Raw genomic sequence first — 20,665 nt, 5'->3', positions numbered from 1 at the left:
CAAGAAAAATAAACCCCAACCATGAATGTGTACACCCCCAGAACCTTACAAACAACTACCCACCATTTACCACATGAGGAAACCAGGGCTGGGGGTGAGGGGTGGTGGTGGTGAGATGACTTGCCCAAGGTCAAACAGCTGGCGCATGGAATTAGAATGAGAACCCAGGGTGGCAGGTTCTAAAGCCAGGTTCTTCCACACAGCATTCATTCAGGAGCTACTTAAGTACTTCCTATGTGCCAATGACTTTCTTTCAGACACTAGGAATATACCAGGAAACCAAAGTATCTACCCTCAAGTATCTTTGAATTTTTACAGAATACTCCAAAATCACCTTTCCTCAGCTATCCAACCAAACTAATCCACACCACATCAGTTGTAACAGCAAAAGCTCGGATACAACCTAAATGTCCATCAATAAGGGATTACTTTGTGTTATACCATCACCTATACAATGAAACATTACACAGCCATTTAAAAAAGACACAAAAGATGAGGAAGCTCCTATTCCATATCTATATGGGAAGATCTCTAGGATATAGTGTTCATTTTTAAAAATTATACCTTTATAAAAAGGCATAGAGCAATATATTCGGAACTAATACACTAACATTCATATTTTCAAATTGTATTTGAAAAATAGCTCTGGAAGGCAACCCCAAAAACTAGGTTTATGGACAAGAATGAGGCTTTATTTTAAAAATTTTTATTTTTTAAGACAGAGTCTCACTCTGTTGCCCAGGCTAGAGTGTAGTGGTGTGATCTTGGCTCACTGCAACCTCTGCCTCCCGGGTTCAAGCGATTCTCCTGCCTCAGTCTCCCAAGTGGCTGGGATTACAGGAAGCCACCACCATGCCCAGCTAATTTGTTGTTGTCGTATTTTTAGTAGAGATGGGGTTTCACCATGTTGGCCAGGTTGATCTGGAACTCCTGACCTCAGATGATCTGCCTGTCTCGGCCTCCCAAAGTGCTGGATTACAGGAGTGAGCCACCATGCCCGGCCTTAAAAATTATTTTTTTTTAAATGAGACAGCGTCTGTGCTGCCCAGGCTGGTCTCAAACTCCTGGCATCAAGTAATCACCCAACTTTGGCCTCCCAAAATGCTGGGATTATAGGCATGAGACACCGCACCTCATTGAGGGATAAGACTTTTTACTGTATACTTTTTTTTTTTTTTTTTTGAGACAGAGTCTTGCTTGTTGACCAGGCTGGAGTACAGTGGTGGCATCTCGGCTCACTGAAACCCGTGTCTCCCAGGTTCAAGCAATCCTCCCACTTCAGCCTCCCAAGTAGCTGGTACTACAGGTGCATGCGCCACCATGCTCGGCTAATTTTTTGTATTTTTTAGTAGAGACAGGGTTTCTCCATGTTGGCCAGGCTGGTCTCGAACTCCTGGCCTCAAGTGATCCACCTGCCTCAGCCTCCCAAAATGTTGGGATTACAGGTATGAGCCACCACACTTGGCCTATTGTACACTCTTCTTAATACTGACCATTGTGTCTGCATTAGTTATTAAAACACTGATTTTTTTAAAAAAACTAAGGGTCACTTTTTTTTGGTAGATACAGGGTCTTGCTATGTTTCCCAGGTGGGTCTAGAACTCCTGGGCACAAGTGACTCTCCCACCTTGGCCTCCGGGTGCTGGGATTACAGGCACGAGCCACCGTGCCTGGCCACTTTTTTCAATCTTAAAACAGCCCTCTTCCTAAGGGAAGGTCTTCAGCCAGTAAAGGGCTAACCAGACAATTCTGTCAATTATTTCCTTTAAGGAGAGACTCAATGACTCCAGTCCTCTCCTACCAGGTTACCCAGCAGGAGGCCAATGGATTGACTCCCCTATTACTCAGAAGACTTAATCCCCAAAACTCTGAGAGCTGCTATTGCCCCTGGGAGCTAGAAATCCTCTTCCTGCTGTCTACAAAATCTACTTCCCACTAGAGTGTACAGCTCACTCCACTACCCTGTCTTCTGGCATATTTCCACTGTTACATGCTTCCAAATATTTGTAGCACAGTATCTGGGCTGTCCATCTATTCTTAGAAGGGACAGTGTCAACAATCAAGGAGAAGCCAATAGTCATGTATTATAGGCGTATGTGCCTCCCACTCAGGGTGCATAGTCCAGATACACCCAAAGGGCTGGCCTCATCAGTTCTAAACTGCTTTGAGTTGGGTGCAGAGCACAACCAAGGGACAACAGTCCAGACTGATAGGAATAAGCTTCAAACACCCACTCTGCTCAGGACACCCAGCTACGTGTTTTCCTACCCAAATCCTCACAAAATAACCTGCAAGGTGGTATTACTGCTCCCAATCTGACAACTCAGGAAACAAGAGGCTGCCAGGGGTTGAACTGTCCCAGGAAGCAGCAAGATCAGCTTTCAAATCCCGAAGGCAGGGAAATAATGAAGAATATGAAATGTGGAGTCCAGAAGACTTGGCTTCCAATCCCTATAATGTCACTTACCTATCACATGATTGGGTAAATTGTGTGAGTATATAGCTCAGTTTCCTCATCTGGAAATGAAACGATAACACCTACCTCATCAGGTTATTAGGAAGATTAAATGGGATAGTGTTCAAACAGCACTGAATACTGTGCCTGGCCCAGGGTAAGTAAGGTAAACTCTCAATAAAAAGTACCTCAGACTACTCACAATTAACCTAGGCTTCTGACATCCACACCCTGGCCTCTTTCTATACCACTGAAAAATTCTCTGTCAAACTGGGAAGAAGTTAGCTACAGCTGTGTGCTTTACTCAATGGATGAAGCTGGTCAAAGACGATGACACATGGGACCAAAGGGCACGACAGGGAACTGGCTCAGTCTGCATTTGGAGAGGGCTGTTTTATAGGGGTCCCTTGTGGTTTACCAGAGGAAGCAGAAGATGGAGATTTCACGAAAATGCTGGCCTTTCCAGGGAAACTTGCTGGGCACATGTAGGAACATGAGTAGTCTTCTCTGCAAGCTATGAGTCAGAGAGAGGCTGGTAAATGGTAAGCCCTGGGGCAGATCATTACAATTTCCTCCCAGATGCTTCCTGGCACCACTGGCTTGTATCACTAGTTTCAAAATGAAACTCATACAAAACCAGGTCTCATCATCACTCATCCCTCCTTTACCCCATCTTTTAATAGTCAGCGAAGTAAACTGACTCCTATTCCTAACTGCAGCATGGTTCCACAAGGCCACACATCTTGGCCAAATCACGGGGGCATGAACGGGCTTGCGTCAAACTCTTTCTGGGGCAAGCTGATGATGAGCACACGGGGCAATAGTTCAGAATTAAAGGCTGGAAAATGGAAGCCGAAACATAGCTCTTTCTTCCACACCCATCCAGGGCTTCAGACAGTCATTTGACTGCATTTGCCTCAGTTTCTCCCACAAGGATTCTTGAATCACAAGGTCAATAAACCCGATGAAGAGGTGCCTGCTCTGCTAATATAAATGGACAGATTTTAGCACTGAGCCTAAACGTACATTTCCTAAAATATTGTCGGGGAAGGGAAAAAGGGAATCAGTAACCTGAAGCTGCTTCTAGAGAAATTAACAATTAATATCATAGAACACATTATAGGTAAAAATAAAAAAAAAAAAAAGAAATTAACAACAAAAAAGCCAGAGCTCTGTGTATCTGCACTCGATAGAAGACATCCAATGGAAACCAGGAGTCTCTGGCCTATGTTCAAAGCTCCTCTCTAAAGATCATCCTGCCAAGCCTGGCCTCAGGTCCTGAACTGGCGCCACTAATAAAACCTGGGCAATAAGAGTTTGGTCCCTGGGGTACTAGAGCTATTGGGAAAAGAAAGCTTTTTAAATAGACTTATAAGAATTGATGGATGCTGGGCTGAGAACTCATTCCTCTTATGTTCCAGGCCTGGTTTTAGGTTGGAATTTGCCTAGACACCTCCATACTCCCAACACCCTTGAAGGTCAGGAGCTTTTCTCTTCCTGGAGGTGCTATGTGGTCTGGATGTCCAACATTACTAGATGTTCTGGCAAAATAAAACCACCCATCTCTCTGGAGACAAAACATCCATCAAGTGATCAATCTCCATCAATTTCCCTACTGATCTCTGGGTATTTTGACTAGAGGAAAAGGAAAACATCAGCTTAAACATATTGTGGCCAAAAGGCAGCCTGGGGAGTGGGAGAAAGAGATTGCCTAGGAAATTTCTATTCTAGCTTGGCTTAGGGACATATCTAGCTCACATAACAAACAAATTTGTCCTTACAGCTATCACTACCTTCTGTTAAGGGATTGGGATAAGAGGGCACAGGGGAAAAGTAAGTGGAAGTGACTTGAAGAAAGATTCTGGCATTTTTCCTAAGTAAAACTACATGTAGAAAAAAATTCACCAACTAACAAATACAAATTAAAAGGACAAGTGCTGTGTCACAGTTGGGAACTGGGTGCTGCTATATATTGCTAGGGGTGGGGGAATGTTAACTGGCACAACCTTTCTGGCAAATTAAAATGCCTTAAGCCTGTTGACCCAGGAATTGTGCCAAGATACCATCCCAGATGTGGCAAAACCATACTTGCTGGGATGTTTGTGACTGTTGCTTAATAGGGAAAAAAAGCAAAAAAAGGTCTCAACAACCTTACAACCCAACAGTCAAATGCTGTGTCACAGTCATCCAAATGTCTAATCTACAGCCTTAAATATTGTAAAAGAAAACCTACCCAGGAAAAAGTACTTTGCAGAAGGGGGAAAAAAGCAGGTCACAAAGCCATTTATAGCATAAGCCTGACAATTATTACATAAAATATTTATAGTTTTATTCTTGTACCCAAAAAAAAGAGAGGTGGGGGGCTGAGCCCTGGTACCAAGGCTGCCTCTCCCGTCACCAAGTATTTTCCACGCACAGGAAAACCAAGATGGTGGCCAGTGAGCCATATCCGTTTTGAGACCAATGGGAGAGGTCATAGGGCAGCAAGGCGGGGTAGGGGGAAGAGGCAGCGCATGCTGGGATCCCAGGAGGCCTTGGGGCTCCTGGATTCACTTGGGAGCCGCCCCTGGGCATGCTGGGAGGCCCATTGTCCTTGCCAAGCAAGCTTGGAGCAGCTACACAAGGGCCTGCCAGAGCCCCGGGTGCACCTATTGGGGGTCCAGACCTTTTTCCCCAGAGCTGTAAGCACAGCAGCTCCTGGAGGGCAACAGGACCCAGGTGGAGTGCAGCTGCACCTGACGGATGCCCCCCATCTACACACAGGCCCCCTGGACCTGGATCTTCTCGTAGATGGGGCTGACAGGGTGTCTGAGGTCCTCAGCTTGGAGCCCTTCTTCCACCCACCAAAGGAGAAGAGGAAGCTGGGTTACTAGGGAGGCAACCCTGAGAGTGAGTGGTGAAATCATTCAGACTCGGGTCCTCTGTCTCAGATCAGATACCCTCAACAAAGACTCGGGTGGAAAGATCGAGAAATGGACTATCGATTTATTCATTTGAAAAGACAAAGGTCCTGTATGGGTGGTAGGCCCGCATTTTGCTTATCTTCCAGTTTTTCCATAGTAAACATGTATTTGATTTTAAATAAGAATTTGATGTGAGTTCTTGCCCCTGACTAGAAAAATTATATGGCAACCCCATGTTGTTGAGGGTGGAGAAAGCAGTTCTAGGGGAGTTTTGACTGAAGAAAGCTCTGCTGTGTTCATCAAGTTCCTCATAACCCTTAGGAGGTGAGTCTTCCCTCCCAGAGTGAAACCCAAACTCTCAGAGTTTGGAACATGGCTGACTCAGCATGAGGCGTGCTGTCTGGCTCATTGACTACCACCCTCAAGGACCATGCCAGAACAAAGATACCAGTGACCAACCCAACCTGAGACAGCTGTGATAACAATTAAGGGTCTGGTAGGTAAAAGTGCTGTGTATTGGCTCTGCAGCCTTGAGTCAATCACTTTATCTCTAAACTGTTTAACAGTAAGTACTCAATAATGTAAGCCCTTCTTAATTTCCAGTCTCTAAAATGGGAATACACACACACCCAACCCACCCACCACAGTGCTTGTTACACACACACCCAACCCACCCACCACAGTGCTTGTTAGGGTCAAATATGATGTGTTGTGCTTTATTTTTATTTATTTTTATTTATTATTTTTTGAGACGGAGTCTTACTCGGTCACCCAAGCTGGAGTGCAGTGGCATGATCTCGGCTCACGGCAACTTCCACCTCCCGGGTTCAAGCGATTCTCCTGCCTCAGCCTCCCAAGTAGCTGGGACTACAGGCACGTGCACCACGCCCAGCTAATATTTTGTACTTTTTGTAGAGACGAGGTTTCACCGTGTTAGCCAGGATGGTCTCGATCTTCTGATTTTGTGATCTACCCACCCCAGCCTCCCAAAGTGCTGGGATTACAGGCGTGAGCCACTGCATTCGGCTGTATTGTGCTTTAAAAAGCACAATTAAGTATTAAAAACCAGGGGCAGTGATTTGGAAAGCAAAACAAAAGGACAGGAAGGTGAAGAGGCCTTAATGTTGTCACAGAGCAGTGATTCCCAAACAGAGTTGATAGAATCATCTGGCAAACTATTTAAAAACTCCAGATTCCCTGCCGACCGCCCACCTATCACTTCTACTAAGTCAGCTTCTGGAAGTGGATCTGGGGAAAGCAGTTTGTTGCTTTTTTTAAAAGTTCTTGATTCTCTCATTTATTTCTCATGAGTAGGTAAATTGGTATGGCTTTTTGATGGCACTTCAGACCACATATCAAAAATTTAAATATCCAGATGCTTCCTCTGACCAACACTTACATCTGTCTATTCAGCATCTCCTTTGGATGCTTTCAAGATATCCTGAAATCAGTATGTCAAAACTTAAATTCACGATCTTTACTTAACCCAAATATGGTCTTTTTCTAGCATCTCTCCCAGGGAATAGCATATCATGTACTCCAGCTTGAGAATAGAATCTGGGCATCAGAAGCAGCCCAGAGACTGGAGCCAGAGTGCCTGGGCTCAAATACCAGTCCACACTGACTTTGGGCAAGTTGGTTAACCTCTGTGTTTCCTCTGCTATGAAATAGGAATGATGCTAATATCTACCTCAGTTGAATGAGTTAATACTTAGCATAATGCCTGGCATATGGTTTAGCCAGCAGCTGCTTCTTCCTTGACCATTTCTCCCTTAGAGCTTCCCTTCCCAGACTATCTCCCACCAAAACCCTTCCATCTCTACCCCCACCAACTTAGTGCATACAAAATCATCTTTAGTATAAATGAGTGCAAAAATCTCCATTTAAAAAGATGAATCTCTTAAAAATGCAACAGCATAGTATACTTGAAAAAAATGAAATAAGGTCATTTCCCTGTTTGAAACTCAGTGATAAGCCTTTGGTCTTAGTATAAAAAACAATATGGCCGGGCACAGTGGCTCATGCCTGTAATCCTAGCACTTTGGGAGGCTGAGGCAGGTGGATCACCTGAGGTCAGGAGTTCGAGACCAGCCTGGACAACATGGTGAAACTTTGTCTCTACTAATAGAAAAATTAGCTAGGCGTGGTGGCAGGCACCTGTAGTCCCAGCTATTAGGGAGGCTAAAGCAGGAAAATAGCTTGAACCCAGGAGGCAGAGTGTGCAGTGAGCCAAGATCACACCACTGCACTCCAGCCTGGGAGACAGAGCCAGACTCTGATTCAAAAAAAAAAAAAAAAAGTTTTTTTTAATCCACCAGCCTCCAGGCACGGTGGCTCATGCCTATAATCCCAGCACTATGGGAGGCTGAGGCAGGCGGATCACAAGGTCAGGAGATCGAGACCATCCTGGCTAACACGGTGAAACCCCATCTCTACTAAAAATACAAAAAAATTAGCCAGGCGTGGTGGCGGGCGCTTGTAGTCCCAGCTACTCAGGAGGCTGAGGCAGGAGAATGGCTTGAACTTAGGAAAGACTCTGTCTCAAAAAAAAAAAAAAAAAAAAATCCACTGGCCTCAGCCTCCCAAAGTGCTAGGATTACAGGAGTGAGCCACTGTGCCCAGCCAAAAAACTCTTTTTTAAAGAGACAAGGTCTTGCTATATGGCCCAGGCTGGAGTGTAGTGGCTGTTTACAGGTATAGTCATCATGTACTACAGCCTAGACCTCCTGGGCTCAAGTGATCCTCCTGCCTCTGCCACCCCAAGTGGTGGGACTAAAGGTGCATGCCACCGAGTCCTAAAACACAAATTCTTTCATGTGCCAATCTCTCTCTCTAGCCACATTGAGCCTCTCCTTAAATACAGCATAACCCCCTACCACAGGGCCTTTGCACACACTCCTCTCTCTCTCTGTCTCCTTGCATTCCCACTCTGATTTTACAGTTAACTCCTGACATCTTTCAGATCCCAAGTCAAAAGCTACTTTTTCAGGGAAATTTCCTTCAACCCTCCCAAACTAGATCAGATTCCCCTGTGAAAAACCCTTCTGGCTTTGTATAACTTTCTTCCATAGAACTTATTACAACTTGTGATTATATCTTTAGTAGTGATTGGCCAGGCAACATGGCTCACACCTGTAATCCCAGCACTTTGGGAAGCTGAGACGGGCAGATCACCTGAGGTCAGGAGTTCAATACCAGCCTGGCCAACATGGCGAAACCCCATCTCTACTAAAAATACAAAGAATTTAGCCAAGTGTGGTGGCAGGTACCTATAATTCCAGCTACTTGGAAGGCTGAGGCAGGAGAATTGTGGGAGATGGAGGTTGCAGTGAGCCAAGATCGCGCCATTGAATTCCAGCCTAGGATATAGAATGAGACTCCGTCTCAAAAAAAAAAAAAAAAAAAAGTTTACTAGTGATTAATTGCCTATCTCCCCCACTAGAATTTGCTAATCACTGTCTCCCAGCATTTAGCACTGTGTTTAATTGTTGAATGAACAATTTCATAGTTGAATGAACTATGAAAATCACGTGACCCAACAATTTCACTTCTAGAAATCCAGTCTAAAGAAATATGTATACAAACTATTCCAGCTATAACAATACTGCTATTCCTCCTGCCACAGGCACTTAACATTGATGTACTCACTACATGCTGTTGCATACACAAACTCATTTAATCCTCACTATAACCATATGAGATCCCCATTATTATATTCATTTTACAGATGAGAAAACTGAGGCACAGAGGTTAAGTAACTTGCCCTAAGGTTCCACAAGTAGTAAGTAGACAGATTCAACCCAGACACAGTGGCTCTGGGACCCCAATTTAGGAACTCTCTACATTATAATACAGATATATTTCATGCAAACTTCAACAGCAGAAATTTGAAATGGTGCCATAAATATTTGTCTTGCTTTTTCTGTAAAGTTTGAAGAAATGCAAATCTCCCAAACTGAAAGTTTTAAGTTACATAATTTCAAAGCTGGAGAGAGTAGTGAATTGTAAGCATCCCCTTGCCGCCCCCCCACCCCATACATATACTTCACGTGTTCATATGAGAACATAAGACTGGAATCATAGGAATTATGAATTATTTGTGGCTTTTTTCTTCAAGACGAGTCTGGCTCTGTTGCCCTGGCTGGAGTGTAGTGACGCGATCTCGGCTCACTGCAAGTTCCGCCTCCTGGGTTCACGCCATTCTCCTGCCTCAGTCTCCCAAGTAGCTGGGACTACAGGCGCCCACCACCGCGCCCAGCTAATTTTCTGTATTTTTAGTAGAGACAGGGTTTCACCGTGGTCTCGATCTCCTGACCTCATGATCCACCCACCTCGGCCTCCCAAAGTGCTGCGATTATAGGTGTGAGCCACCGCCCCCGGCCTATTTGTGGTTTTCAAGAATGCATCCTTTATATCAATGCAACCACCCTGTCCTAGGCTTTAGTGCAGCAATATTTGAGTTTAAGAAAAAACTTACAAGCTCCTCTCGGGGGAAAAATAAGAACAGAAATGAGTGTCTGCTTTAAGACTAGAAATCAACTTTTATTCAGCAAAATGCTTGCTAACTAGATTTTGAAATCTAAAGAAAAACTTGAGGAAAAAATGCACTTTGCATTGACTGATGACACATTCTCAATCTCTCAACACCCAGAGAAAAAAATGCTAGTGTGAATCAATGTGGTAGTTTACTTCTGAGTCATGCAATTTCAAAGTTTTTGAGTTTTGGTAAATTCATATGCTTTTGAAACTACTATTATTTAGTCATTAAAACAAAAGTTAGTATGAAAACTAATTATTTTTAAATGGTATAGTAACCTTAAGTTTACAGCACAGTCTGTCTTAGAGGTATTGTTTAAACATAAAAGCTCGATTTATCTGGATCATGTTAAGATGAACAGTTCACTCGATCATCTTTCTACAGCAGTCTTTCCTAATAAGGCAATTACTGATAGTCAGATTGCTAAAAATCCAAACACTTTACAATTTTGATGTTAACGCTTCCCCACCACCACATCTGTAAAAGATAAAAGTAGAAGATCGGCTAAATAAATCCTGGTACATTCACCATGTAAAAGACTACGGCGCTATTCAAAACAAGATAGATGTGTATTTAACAGTCTGGAAAGATGCCTGTGATAAGTTAAAAAGCAAGTTACAGAATGACATTTGTATGCATGATATAGTCCAATTCTTGTTTTTAAAATTCCTGTACGCATACATAAGTTTTTTGTGCCAAAAAAAAAGGGGGTCTACAAGGATTCTTATAAAATCAGTAACTGTGTGCTTGCCCTTAGAGAGTAGAACTGAGGAAGAAAAGAAATTTCACGTATTTCTTTTTCTCTCTTTATTTATTTATTGTTTTTTTGGAGACAGGGTCTCACTCTGTTACCCAGGCTACAGTACAGTGGTGTGATCTTGGCTCGCTGCAACCTCTGCCTCCCGGGCTCAAAAGATCCTTTTTTTTTTTTTTTTTTTTAAAGACAGCATCTTACTCTGTTGCCCAGGCTGGAGTACAGTGCAGTCATACAATCTTGGCTCACTGCAACCTCCACCTCCCAGGTTCAAGCGATTCTCCTGCCCCAGCCACCTGAGTAGAGTAGACAGGACTACAGGCATGCATCACCATGCCTGGCTAATTTTTGTATTTTTTATAGAGACGGGGGTCTCACTATGTTGCCCAGGCTGGTCTTGAACTCCTGGGTTCAAGCAATCCTCCCACCTCAACCTCCCAAAATGCTAGAATTACAGTTGTGAGCCACCAAACCCAGCCTTCATGTGTTTATTTCTGACTTGCTTATATTGACAGGCACTAGAGTTCAGTGGTGTAAGCTCAGTCTGCTTAGGTTTGAATTTGGGCTCTACTACTTACTTAGCTGTGTGATCTTGGGCAAATTACTTAACTTCTCTGGCCTCAGTTTCCTCACCTGTAAAATGGGGACAACAATAGTACCTCCCTCAAGGGATGTTTAAGGATTAAATGAGCTGATGCATATAAAGTACTAAGAACTTTATCTGTCACATTATAAGTGCCACATATTTTATTGAAAAAAGTGTGTCTTTACAGTGAACATATTTTCATGTATTAATTTGAAATCCCAACCAACCATCCCTGTGTAAACAACGTAAAATGGTATACATTGGGGAGAAGACGATAAAAAATAAAAAGCTCCCCAGGCAATTTGATCACCAGCCAAGCTTGCAAACTACTGACTCAGAGGCCAAAAGCAGGGATGAGGCCAAAACCAGTTGGAGTGGGGCTGAGCTCCAGTTGGGGAATGCAGGAGACTTCTGGAAGCGGAAAGAGACCATAAAAGACAAGAGAAGAGCAGATCTCGAAGTGCGGTGGGAAGCCTGGATGAAGCGACTCTACAGGGAGAGGGCAGTGTGTGGGCCTGGCGTCGTGTCCTGGCTTGTGTGGGGAGAGCTCACAAGTAGCTGTTTCTCCCCTGCCTCAAGTTACGACAAGATGGGGCTTGCTGTGCAGATGTGCAAAGGCCGCTCAGAAGGCAGCCAGCCTTCAGCAAGACACCCAGGAGAGCAGCCGAACTCTCCACCCGGGCCCTCTCACTGGCCAGTTTCCCACGCACGTACAGGCGAGTTAGGGCCTCAAGGTCGAGGAGCCTGGACTCAGTAACTCGCCTCAGGCCACATGATTTGGGATAAGAAACAGCTTAGAATCCATTTTTCCCTTGCCTATGCTGGGATGTACACCATCAGGTCTCTTCCCACTGCTGGGTTTGACGAGAGTCTGAAGAATTTCCAAATGGACGCAGGTACAAATCATTTCTCTAGACCGTAGTTCTAGCTTCTCTATAAAATGACTGGGGGCCAGGAATGATGGCTCACGCCTGTAATCCCAACACTTTGGGGGACCGAGGTGGGCGGATCACTTGAGGCCAGGAGTTCAGGACCAGCCTGGGCACCATAGTGAGACCCTGTCTCTTAAAACAAAAAAAGACTGGGAGATCTGGGGAATACCTGTGGTCCCCAAATTTGGAGGAAGAGACTTCTCAGAAAGATGTACATGTGTTCTTAGACAAAGTTAATTCCTGGGGATCAACGATTTCCTAAAGAGAATATGACCCTAAAGTTAGAACTCAAGCAAAAATACCTTCTACTTCTCCTAGCGCACAACACAGGCTGTCAAGGTTTCTTGCTAATAGGTAACTTCCAACTTTACGCGGTCTCGAACAAAAGGGGGGCTACCGAGATTGAAAGAGAAGAGGGCCTGGGATTATACCTCCCTATTCCCCATCTCCCCATTTAGCTCTAACATGCCTCAGAGTCCTAGGAAAAACCAGATCTTTCCTCCTGGTGTTCAGTATCACCTGGAGAGGCTCTCACGAGAGGAAGCAGTCCACCAGCCCTCCCACCTCCTGGCTCTGTGGCCTTGGCTCTCAGCCTTCTCCTCAGATATTAGATAGCCACAGAGCCAGAGTCCTGAGTTCAAAGATGGGGTCGAGGGAGAAAGGAAGACATTTGTTTGGCTTTTTGAGAGAGAGTCTCGCTCTGTCTCCCAGGCTGGAGTGCAGTGGTGCAATCTCGGCTCACTGCAACCTCTGCCTCCCGGGTTCAAGCAATTCTCCTACCTCAGCCTCCCAAGTAGCTGGGATTACAGGCGTACGCCACCATGCCTGGCTAGTTTTTGTATTTTTAGTAGAGACAGGGTTTCGCCATGTTGGCCAGGCTGATCTCGAATTCCTGAGCTCAGGTGACCCACCCACCGAGGCCTCCGAAAGTGCTGGGATTACAGGTGTGAGCCACCGCACCCAGCCCATTTGGCTTTCTTTCCCCAGGTGAGGCATTCTGGTTCACTGCCCAAGCAGCAGGTCCCCAGCACCCTGAAGTCTGGCAGACAGAGGCAGCTGCAGCCTGGAGGGAATGTTGTCAGCTGGGGGAATTTGCAGACCTCTGATGCTCTAGGTAACCCAGAGCCCTGAGAATGCCCAGATTTGGCTGGGGGAGGAGTGAGTGGGGAAGGGTCTGTCAAGCCCTTCTACCCAGAGCAAGAGGTGAGAGGTCTTTGCTGCTGGAGGCAGGTGGGGGTGGGGTGAGGAGAGGCAGAGCAGATTCTCTGCAGAGGACTGTCAGTTTGAGTGCTATCAGGCCTGGTATCTGAACCCTCCTTGTTCCCCCATATCTTAAAAGGGAGGCCAGAGGTCCTGGGCAGAAGTGCCTGCCACCCCCCACCCTCCTGGCGATTAGCAGGGGCCTCTGGAGGGAACAGGAATTCAAAGCCCTTGGGCCAGAAGTTAACTATTTCCAATCTTCCTCTAATTTGGCTGGGGCCAGAAGACTCCAAATGTATTTCCCTTTCCCACCCTGATTTCCAAATGGTCAGTGCCTCATATTTAGGGGGTCACACCTGTGTTCAAACTGTGACTCCACAATTTATTAGCTGGGTGACCTTGGATAGTTACAAAGTGACAAGCCGAGGTTTCCTATCCAGTTAAATGGGGCCAATTCCACCCACCCCACGGGGCTTTTAGGAGGATTAAAGGGGCTTATGACATGAAGTACATAGTGTGATTGTGGAATGCAGGGAGCTCTCAAGTGGTATCTGGGTGGTGGTGGTGAGTTTTCACAGCCCTTCCTTGCCAGCCCTGCTGCCTGGGGTGGCAATGCCAGGTGACTAAATGAAATGAGAAAAAGGCAACTGAGGCAGATATGGTCCTCCAGTCTGAGAAGCGTGAGGGGAGTCAAGAAGGGTTGCTGGGAGTGGGGGCCAATATCCTGGCTCCAGAGAAGACTTCAGAGACCCTGGTCTCCATACTGGTACAACTGGGACTTCAGCTATTATGTCTCCATACTGGTACAACTGGGATTTCCCCAAACACGCTGCTACAACACTCTGCTGCCTCTGGTATGGGGTGAGACAAATTTCAAGCGGGGCTGGACCCTGCCTATGCCTCACTGGCTCTCTCCACCTCCCACTCCATGATCCAGACAGATTCAATGTATCCAAGTCCCTGGAACCCTGGTGTTGTTCCTCTGCCGGAACACTCCACCCCACCTCTCATGCCCAACTCCCTTGCCTAATTCTTCTTCCTCGGCTGCCAGCTTGGACATCAGTTCCTCGAGGTTTCCACAAGAACATGTCAGCAGCCCCTCTTATGTGACTCTATATCACTCCTTTCCCACCTCCCCCTCAATCTCTTTTTTTTTTTTTTTTTTTTTTTTGAGACGGAGTCTTCCTCTGTCGCCCAGACTGGAGTGGAGTGGCTTGATCTCGGTTCACCGCAACCTCCGCCTCCTGGGTTCAAGCCATTCTCCTGCCTCAGCCTCCCGAGTAAGCCGGGATTACAGGTGCTTGTACCACCATGCCGGGCTAATTTTTTTTTTTTTTTTTTTTTTTTTTAAGCAGAGATGGGGGTTTCACCATGTTGGCCAGGCTGGTTTCGAACTCCTGAGCTCAAGTGACCCGCAGGCCTCGGCTTCCCAAAGTGCTAGGATTACAGGCATGACCCACCATGTCCAGCCCCCCCTCAATCTCATATATACATATATTGTATTTATTTTGTCTGTCTCTCCACACTAGCAGGTAAGTGGCCCTCTGAGGCTAGGATTTTTGCACACTTTGTTCAGTAATGAATCCCCAGCACCTAGAACAGTACCTGAACCTTAATCAGGAGTTCACTGAGGGTTAGGAGCAGTGGCCTTGCTTACCCTGAGAATCTAGTACCCAGCAGGTACTCAGACGTTTGTTGGCTGACTGACCATTTCAACTTGGCCTTGGATCTCAGACACTTCACTGTTTCTATAATAAGAGAGGAGCTGGATTTGAACATGCTGCCCACCCACACACTGGTCAGGATAAAAATCTCCACCCAGGGCCATGCACAGTGGCTTACACCTGTAATCCTAGCACTTTGGGAGGCAAAGGCAAGACAATTGCTTGAGGCTAGGGGTTCAAGGCTAGCCCAGGCAACATAGTGAGACCCCTTCTCTTTTTAATGTATTTTTTTTTGGAGATGGAGGCTTGCTCTGTTGCCCACGCTAGAGTGCAGTGGTGCAATCTTGGCTCACTGCAACCTCTGCCTCCCAGGCCCAAGCAATTCGCCTACCTCAGCCTCCTGAGTAGCTCTGATTACAGGGGCACGCCATCACGCCAGGCTAATTTTTGTATTTTTAGTAGACGTGGGGTTTTGCCATGTTGGCCAGGCTGATCTCGAACTCCTGACCTCAAGTGATCCGCCCACCTCGGCCTCCCAAAGTGCTGGGATTACAGGCGTGAGCCACTGTGCCTAGCCGCAAAAATAATAATAATAATTTTAAAAAATTTAAAAATTAAGAAAATGGCCGGATGCAGTGGCTCACACCTGTAATCCCAGCACTTTGGGAGGCCTAGGCTGGCGGATCACGAGGTTACAAGATTGAGACCATCGGCCGGGCGCGGTGGCTCAAGCCTGTAATCCCAGCACTTTGGGAGGCCGAGACGGGCGGATCATGAGGTCGGGAGATCGAGACCATCCTGGCTAACACGGTGAAACCCCGTCTCTACTAAAAAAATACAAAAAACTAGCCGGGCGAGGTGGTGGGCGCCTGTAGTCCCAGCTACTCGGGAGGCTGAGGCAGGAGAATGGCGTGAACCCGGGAGGCGGAGCTTGCAGTGAGCTGAGATCCGGCCACTGCACTCCAGCCTGGGCGACAGAGCGAGACTACCTCTCAAAAAAAAAAAAAAAAAAAGGATTGAGACCATCCTGGATAAAGTAGAGGCGGCCAGCGTCGTGGCTCACACCTGTAATCCCAGCACTTTGGGAGGCCAAGGAGGGTGGGTCACGAGGTCAGGAGATCAAGACCATCCTGGCTAACACGGTGAAACACCGTCTCTACTAAAAATACAAAAAATTAGCTGGGCATGGTGGCACATGCGTAGTCCCAGCTATTAGGAGGCTGAGGCAGAAGAATCACTTGAATCCGGGAGGCGGAGTTTGCAATGAGCCGAGATCATGCCACTGCACTCCAGCCTGGGCGACAGAGTGAGACTCATCTCAAAAAAGAAAAAAAAAATTAAAAACAAATCTCCACCCAGGAAGAAGTTCTCACTTATGAAGTTCAGGGCCCTTTCCAGATTCCCTTTCTGCTTTTTTTTTTTTTTTTTTTTTGAGACGGAGTCTCGCTCTGCCACCCAGGCTGGAGTGCAGTGGCCGGATCTCAGCTCACTGCAAGCTCCACCTCCCGGGTTCACGCCATTCTCCTGCCTCAGCCTCCCGAGTAGTTGGGACTACAGGCGCCCGCCACTGCGCCCGGCTAGTTTTTTGTATTTTTTAGTAGAGACGGGGTAAGGACAAAGAAAGGGAAGCTTTTCTCCCCCAAGACAAAGGATGAGGCCAAGTACATAATAAAGACTTGCTGTCTCTTAGCATAGGGCCAGATGAAAATCAAGACTCCAGAAGGGGTGGGTCTGGCAGGGAGACTGTTGGGGTGGGAGAATGCAGGAGACACCTCACTACTTCAGAACAGAGAAGAGCCGATATCTCAGTCCAGGATCACGGTACTGGAATCCTCAGTCAGTTAACCCGGCAATTGTGCCCCAGGTGTATAACTAACAATTAGGGGTGCACAGGTCACCAAAAGACTTGCACAAAATGGAACTACTGAAATGCCCATCCGCAGCAGAACTGTGGATAGTCACATAATGAAATACTCTACAATGAGAATCGACTAGAACTACATCCAGAATTATGCAAGAATCTCTCAAGGGTGCCGTGAAAGCAGTCAGAGCTAAGGGGATAACTCTATGATCCTCCTACAGAAAGTTCAAATGCAGGCAAATCCACCTGTGCTACTTAGAAGAGTGGTTACCTTGAGAGAAGGGTTGAAATTAGGAGGAAAGGGGCATCTAAGGCCCTGGTAATGCTGTTTCTTATCTGTGTGCCAGAAACACAGGGGTTTTAAGTTTGCGACATTCATCGGGCTGCACACTCATCATTTGGGCACTTTTGTCTACATTTGTTATTCTTCAATAACATCTAGTCTCTGAATGGAGACCATTCAGCCTCAGGACCAAAGCCTCAACTGACTGGAGCTGGGGAGGCCCTTCCCTCCCTCATCTTCCATCATCCTCCAAATGCTTTGCAGAGCTATAGTTTCTGGCCCTAGAAGCTCTTTGCTTGTCATGAACAATAACTTCTTTGTGCAGTAGGGAGGTGAGAGCACCCTGCGCTGGGTAACCTAGGAACACAGTGGCACATGAGGAGGTGGGAAGGGAGACTAGAGGTTTGAGACCTGCTCCCCAGGCACAAGCTACTGGTGATGCAGGACAGAGTCTTCAGCAAGGTAACCCTACTCTGCTGCTAAGCCAGGAAGGCAGCCTGCTAGGCTTGAAGCTCCAGTTCCCATTCATTCCTCAGAGCCAGATTTATGGATATCCCCCTGGGCTGTGGAGGCAAAACACCAGGGTTTAAATCCTGGCCGTCTGTTTACTGCACCAGTGACCTCTCACTAAGTTCCTCAACCTCATTTTACAGCTAAGTGGAAATTATCAACAACTCCTTTGCAGGACAGCCCACAAGCACAGAAAGTTACTAAATTAGGGCCCACTGGTCACCTCCAGTCGGTCCAGTCCTGCCACCGCACCCGCCAGCTGTGTTCTCCATGCAGTTCAACAAGGGCCCCTCATACTGGCTCTCGGCCGAGGTCAAGAACCGGCTCCTGTCCAAATACGACCCCCAGAAGGAGGCAGAGCTCCGCAGCTGGATCGAGGGGCTCACCAGCCTCTCCATCAGCCCCAACTTCCAGAAGGGCCTGAAGGACAGAATTATCTTACACACACTCATGAACAAGCTGCAGCCAGGCTCAGTCCCCATGATCAACCGCTCCATGCAGAACTGGCACCAGCGAGGAAACCTCTCCAACTTCATCAAGGCCATAGTCAGCTACGGCATGAACCCCATGAACCTGTTTGAGGCCAATAACCTGTTTGAGAGTGGGAACATGACGCAGGTGTTGTCTCTTCTTGCCCTGGTGGGGAAGGCCAAAACTAAGGGGCTCCAGAGCAGGGTGGACATCGGCATTGGGTACTCAAAGCAGGAGGAGCAGAACTTCGACTACAACACCACGAAGGCCGGCCAGTGAGTCATTGGGCTGCAGATGGGCACCAACAAATGTGCTAGCCAGTTGGGCATGACCATGTACAGCACAGGAAGGCATCTCTACAGCCCCAAGAACCACATCCTGCCCCCATGGACCACTTGACCATCAGCCTCCAGATGGGTACAAACAAGTGCGCCAGCCAGGTGGGCATGACGGCTCCCTGGACGCAGCAGCAGATCTATGACACCAAGCTGGGCACCAACAAGTGTGACAACTCCTCCATGTCCCTGCAGATGGGCTACATGCAGGGTGCCAACCAGAGAGGCCAGGTCTTTGGCTTGGGCCGGCAGATATACAATTCCAAGTACTGCCCACAAGGCTCAGTGGCCGACAGGGCTCCCTCGGGCACCAATGAGTGCCCAGGCCCAGGGGAGGCCCCTGAATACCCCCCTTACTACCAGGAGGAGGCCAGCTACTAAGGCTCCCAGCACGCTTTCTCCCCACATCGTCTCCCTGTCTGGGTTTTGGGGTTTTTCTGTGTTTTCTTTTTTTTTTTTTTTAACCTGTTCAGTGTTGCCAATCAACCGAGGGTCTGTGAGTGGCGGCATGGGATCTGGCAGCAGGGTTTTGCCCCCTTGCCTTGGTTCCTTCGCAGAACTGGGCCACCAGTTTGTGCGGGAAGGGGTTAAGGCCGCATCCCGATGCGTGTAGGGTGAGGGTCCCTGCTGGCATGTCCAGGCTATGGGCTGCTGTGCTGCGGAGAAGAGACCTGCGCATGGAGGCAATCGCTCCCCGAAGGTTTCCAGTTGCCTTGCCTCTTCCCCCATTTGCTGGCCGATCAGTTTGTGGTTTCTGCACCCACAAAAGTTTCAGGAAGTATTAACAAAAGAAAAATATGGCCGGGCGTGGTGGCTCACATCTGTAATCCCAGCACTTTGGGAGGCTAAGGTGGGTGGATCCCCTGAGGTTGGGAGTTCGAGACCAGCCTGACCAACATGGAGAAACCCTGTCTCTACTAAAAACACAAAATTAGCCAGGCATGGTGGCGCATGCCTGTACCAGCTACTTGGGAGGCTGAGGCAGAGGAATCGCTTGAACCCAGAAGGTAGAGGATGCAATGAGCCGAGACCACACCATTGCACTCCAGCCTGGGCAACAAGAGCAAAACTCTTGTCTCAAAGAAAAATAAATATATTTTTTTCCCCAAGGAATGGGGCAGGGACAGTGGAAATGAGTCCCCTGGGAGAGGGGGCCTGGCCAGGATGCTAAAATATCTCAGGCTCCTGAGTGGCTGGCTTTCTCTAGGACCCTCAAGCCTGCCTAGGGGCCCAGTGGGGAAACTGAGACCCACACAAGGAAGTAGAATTCTGAGTCACTGGGGCTAAGCCTGACCCCCTCTCCATGCTGACCATCCCCTACTGTGGTCCTCAGTAGGTTTTTTTTTTCTTTGAGGCGGAGTCTCCCTCTGTTGCCCAGGCTGGAGTGCAGTGGTGCAATCTTGGCTTGCTGCAACCTCCACCTACTGGGCTCAAGCGATTCTCCTGCCTCAGCCTCCCAAGTAACTGGGATTACAGGCACACACCACCACACCAAGCTAATTTTTATATTTTTAGTAGATATAGGATTTCACCATGCTGGCCAGGCTGGTCTTGAACTCCTGGCCTCATGTGATCTGCCTGCCTCAGGCTCCCAAAGTGCTGGAACTACAGGCGTGAGCCACCATGCCTGGCCCCTCAGTAGGTTTTAAGAAGCCCCCAGCCCTCCGTCTCCCCTTCTGGGCCTGACCAGCTATACTGTTTCATCTCCCATGGCCACACACCCCACCCAGGGGCCCTGCACCGTGAGATATGAAATACCGACTGTGGACCAAATGCAATAAAACCTCTGTTTTTAAGAAAAAGAAAAAAATTACTAGACTGTTAAGCTCCCCAAGGACAGGGACTTCATTTTGTCCATTGCTTTAAGTTGTAGAACAGTGCCTGATCTATGCAGATGCGAAATATATGCTTACAGGAAGAATGAAATGTAAATAAAGGGCATACCCCAGAGTAGGGACTTCCACAATAAAAGGCCGTTTTCACACCCAGAGCTGAAATAGACAAAATCATCTTGATGTTAACTTGTGCTCAGTCAGATGCATTATTGAACCTGGAAGTTTCCTCCCAAAGCTGATGATGGTTAGTTTTTAATCTGATCCAAAGGCTGACTAAGGGTCAGCTGAACCTGCTGAAGGCCATGATGAAGGACTGCATCTGTTTGACTGCCATTAAGC

General features: G+C 47.2%; 1 protein-coding gene and 1 pseudogene across 2 annotated transcripts in view; one reads left to right on the top strand and one right to left on the bottom strand.

Annotated features, from left to right (window-relative positions):
* The window catches only part of LOC105491373 (cadherin 3), a 57,025-nt gene that overhangs the window by 32,179 nt on the left and 4,181 nt on the right, over positions 1–20,665 (bottom strand). The window lies entirely within an intron of this gene.
* LOC105491534 (calponin-2 pseudogene) lies at positions 14,026–18,872 on the top strand (annotated as a pseudogene).

The sequence above is a fragment of the Macaca nemestrina genome, chromosome 18, assembly GCF_043159975.1.
Source record: "Macaca nemestrina isolate mMacNem1 chromosome 18, mMacNem.hap1, whole genome shotgun sequence".
NCBI lineage: Eukaryota > Metazoa > Chordata > Mammalia > Primates > Cercopithecidae > Macaca > Macaca nemestrina.
The sequence above is the reverse complement of the archived record's forward strand: the minus strand, read 5'-3'. Positions and strand labels throughout refer to the sequence as shown.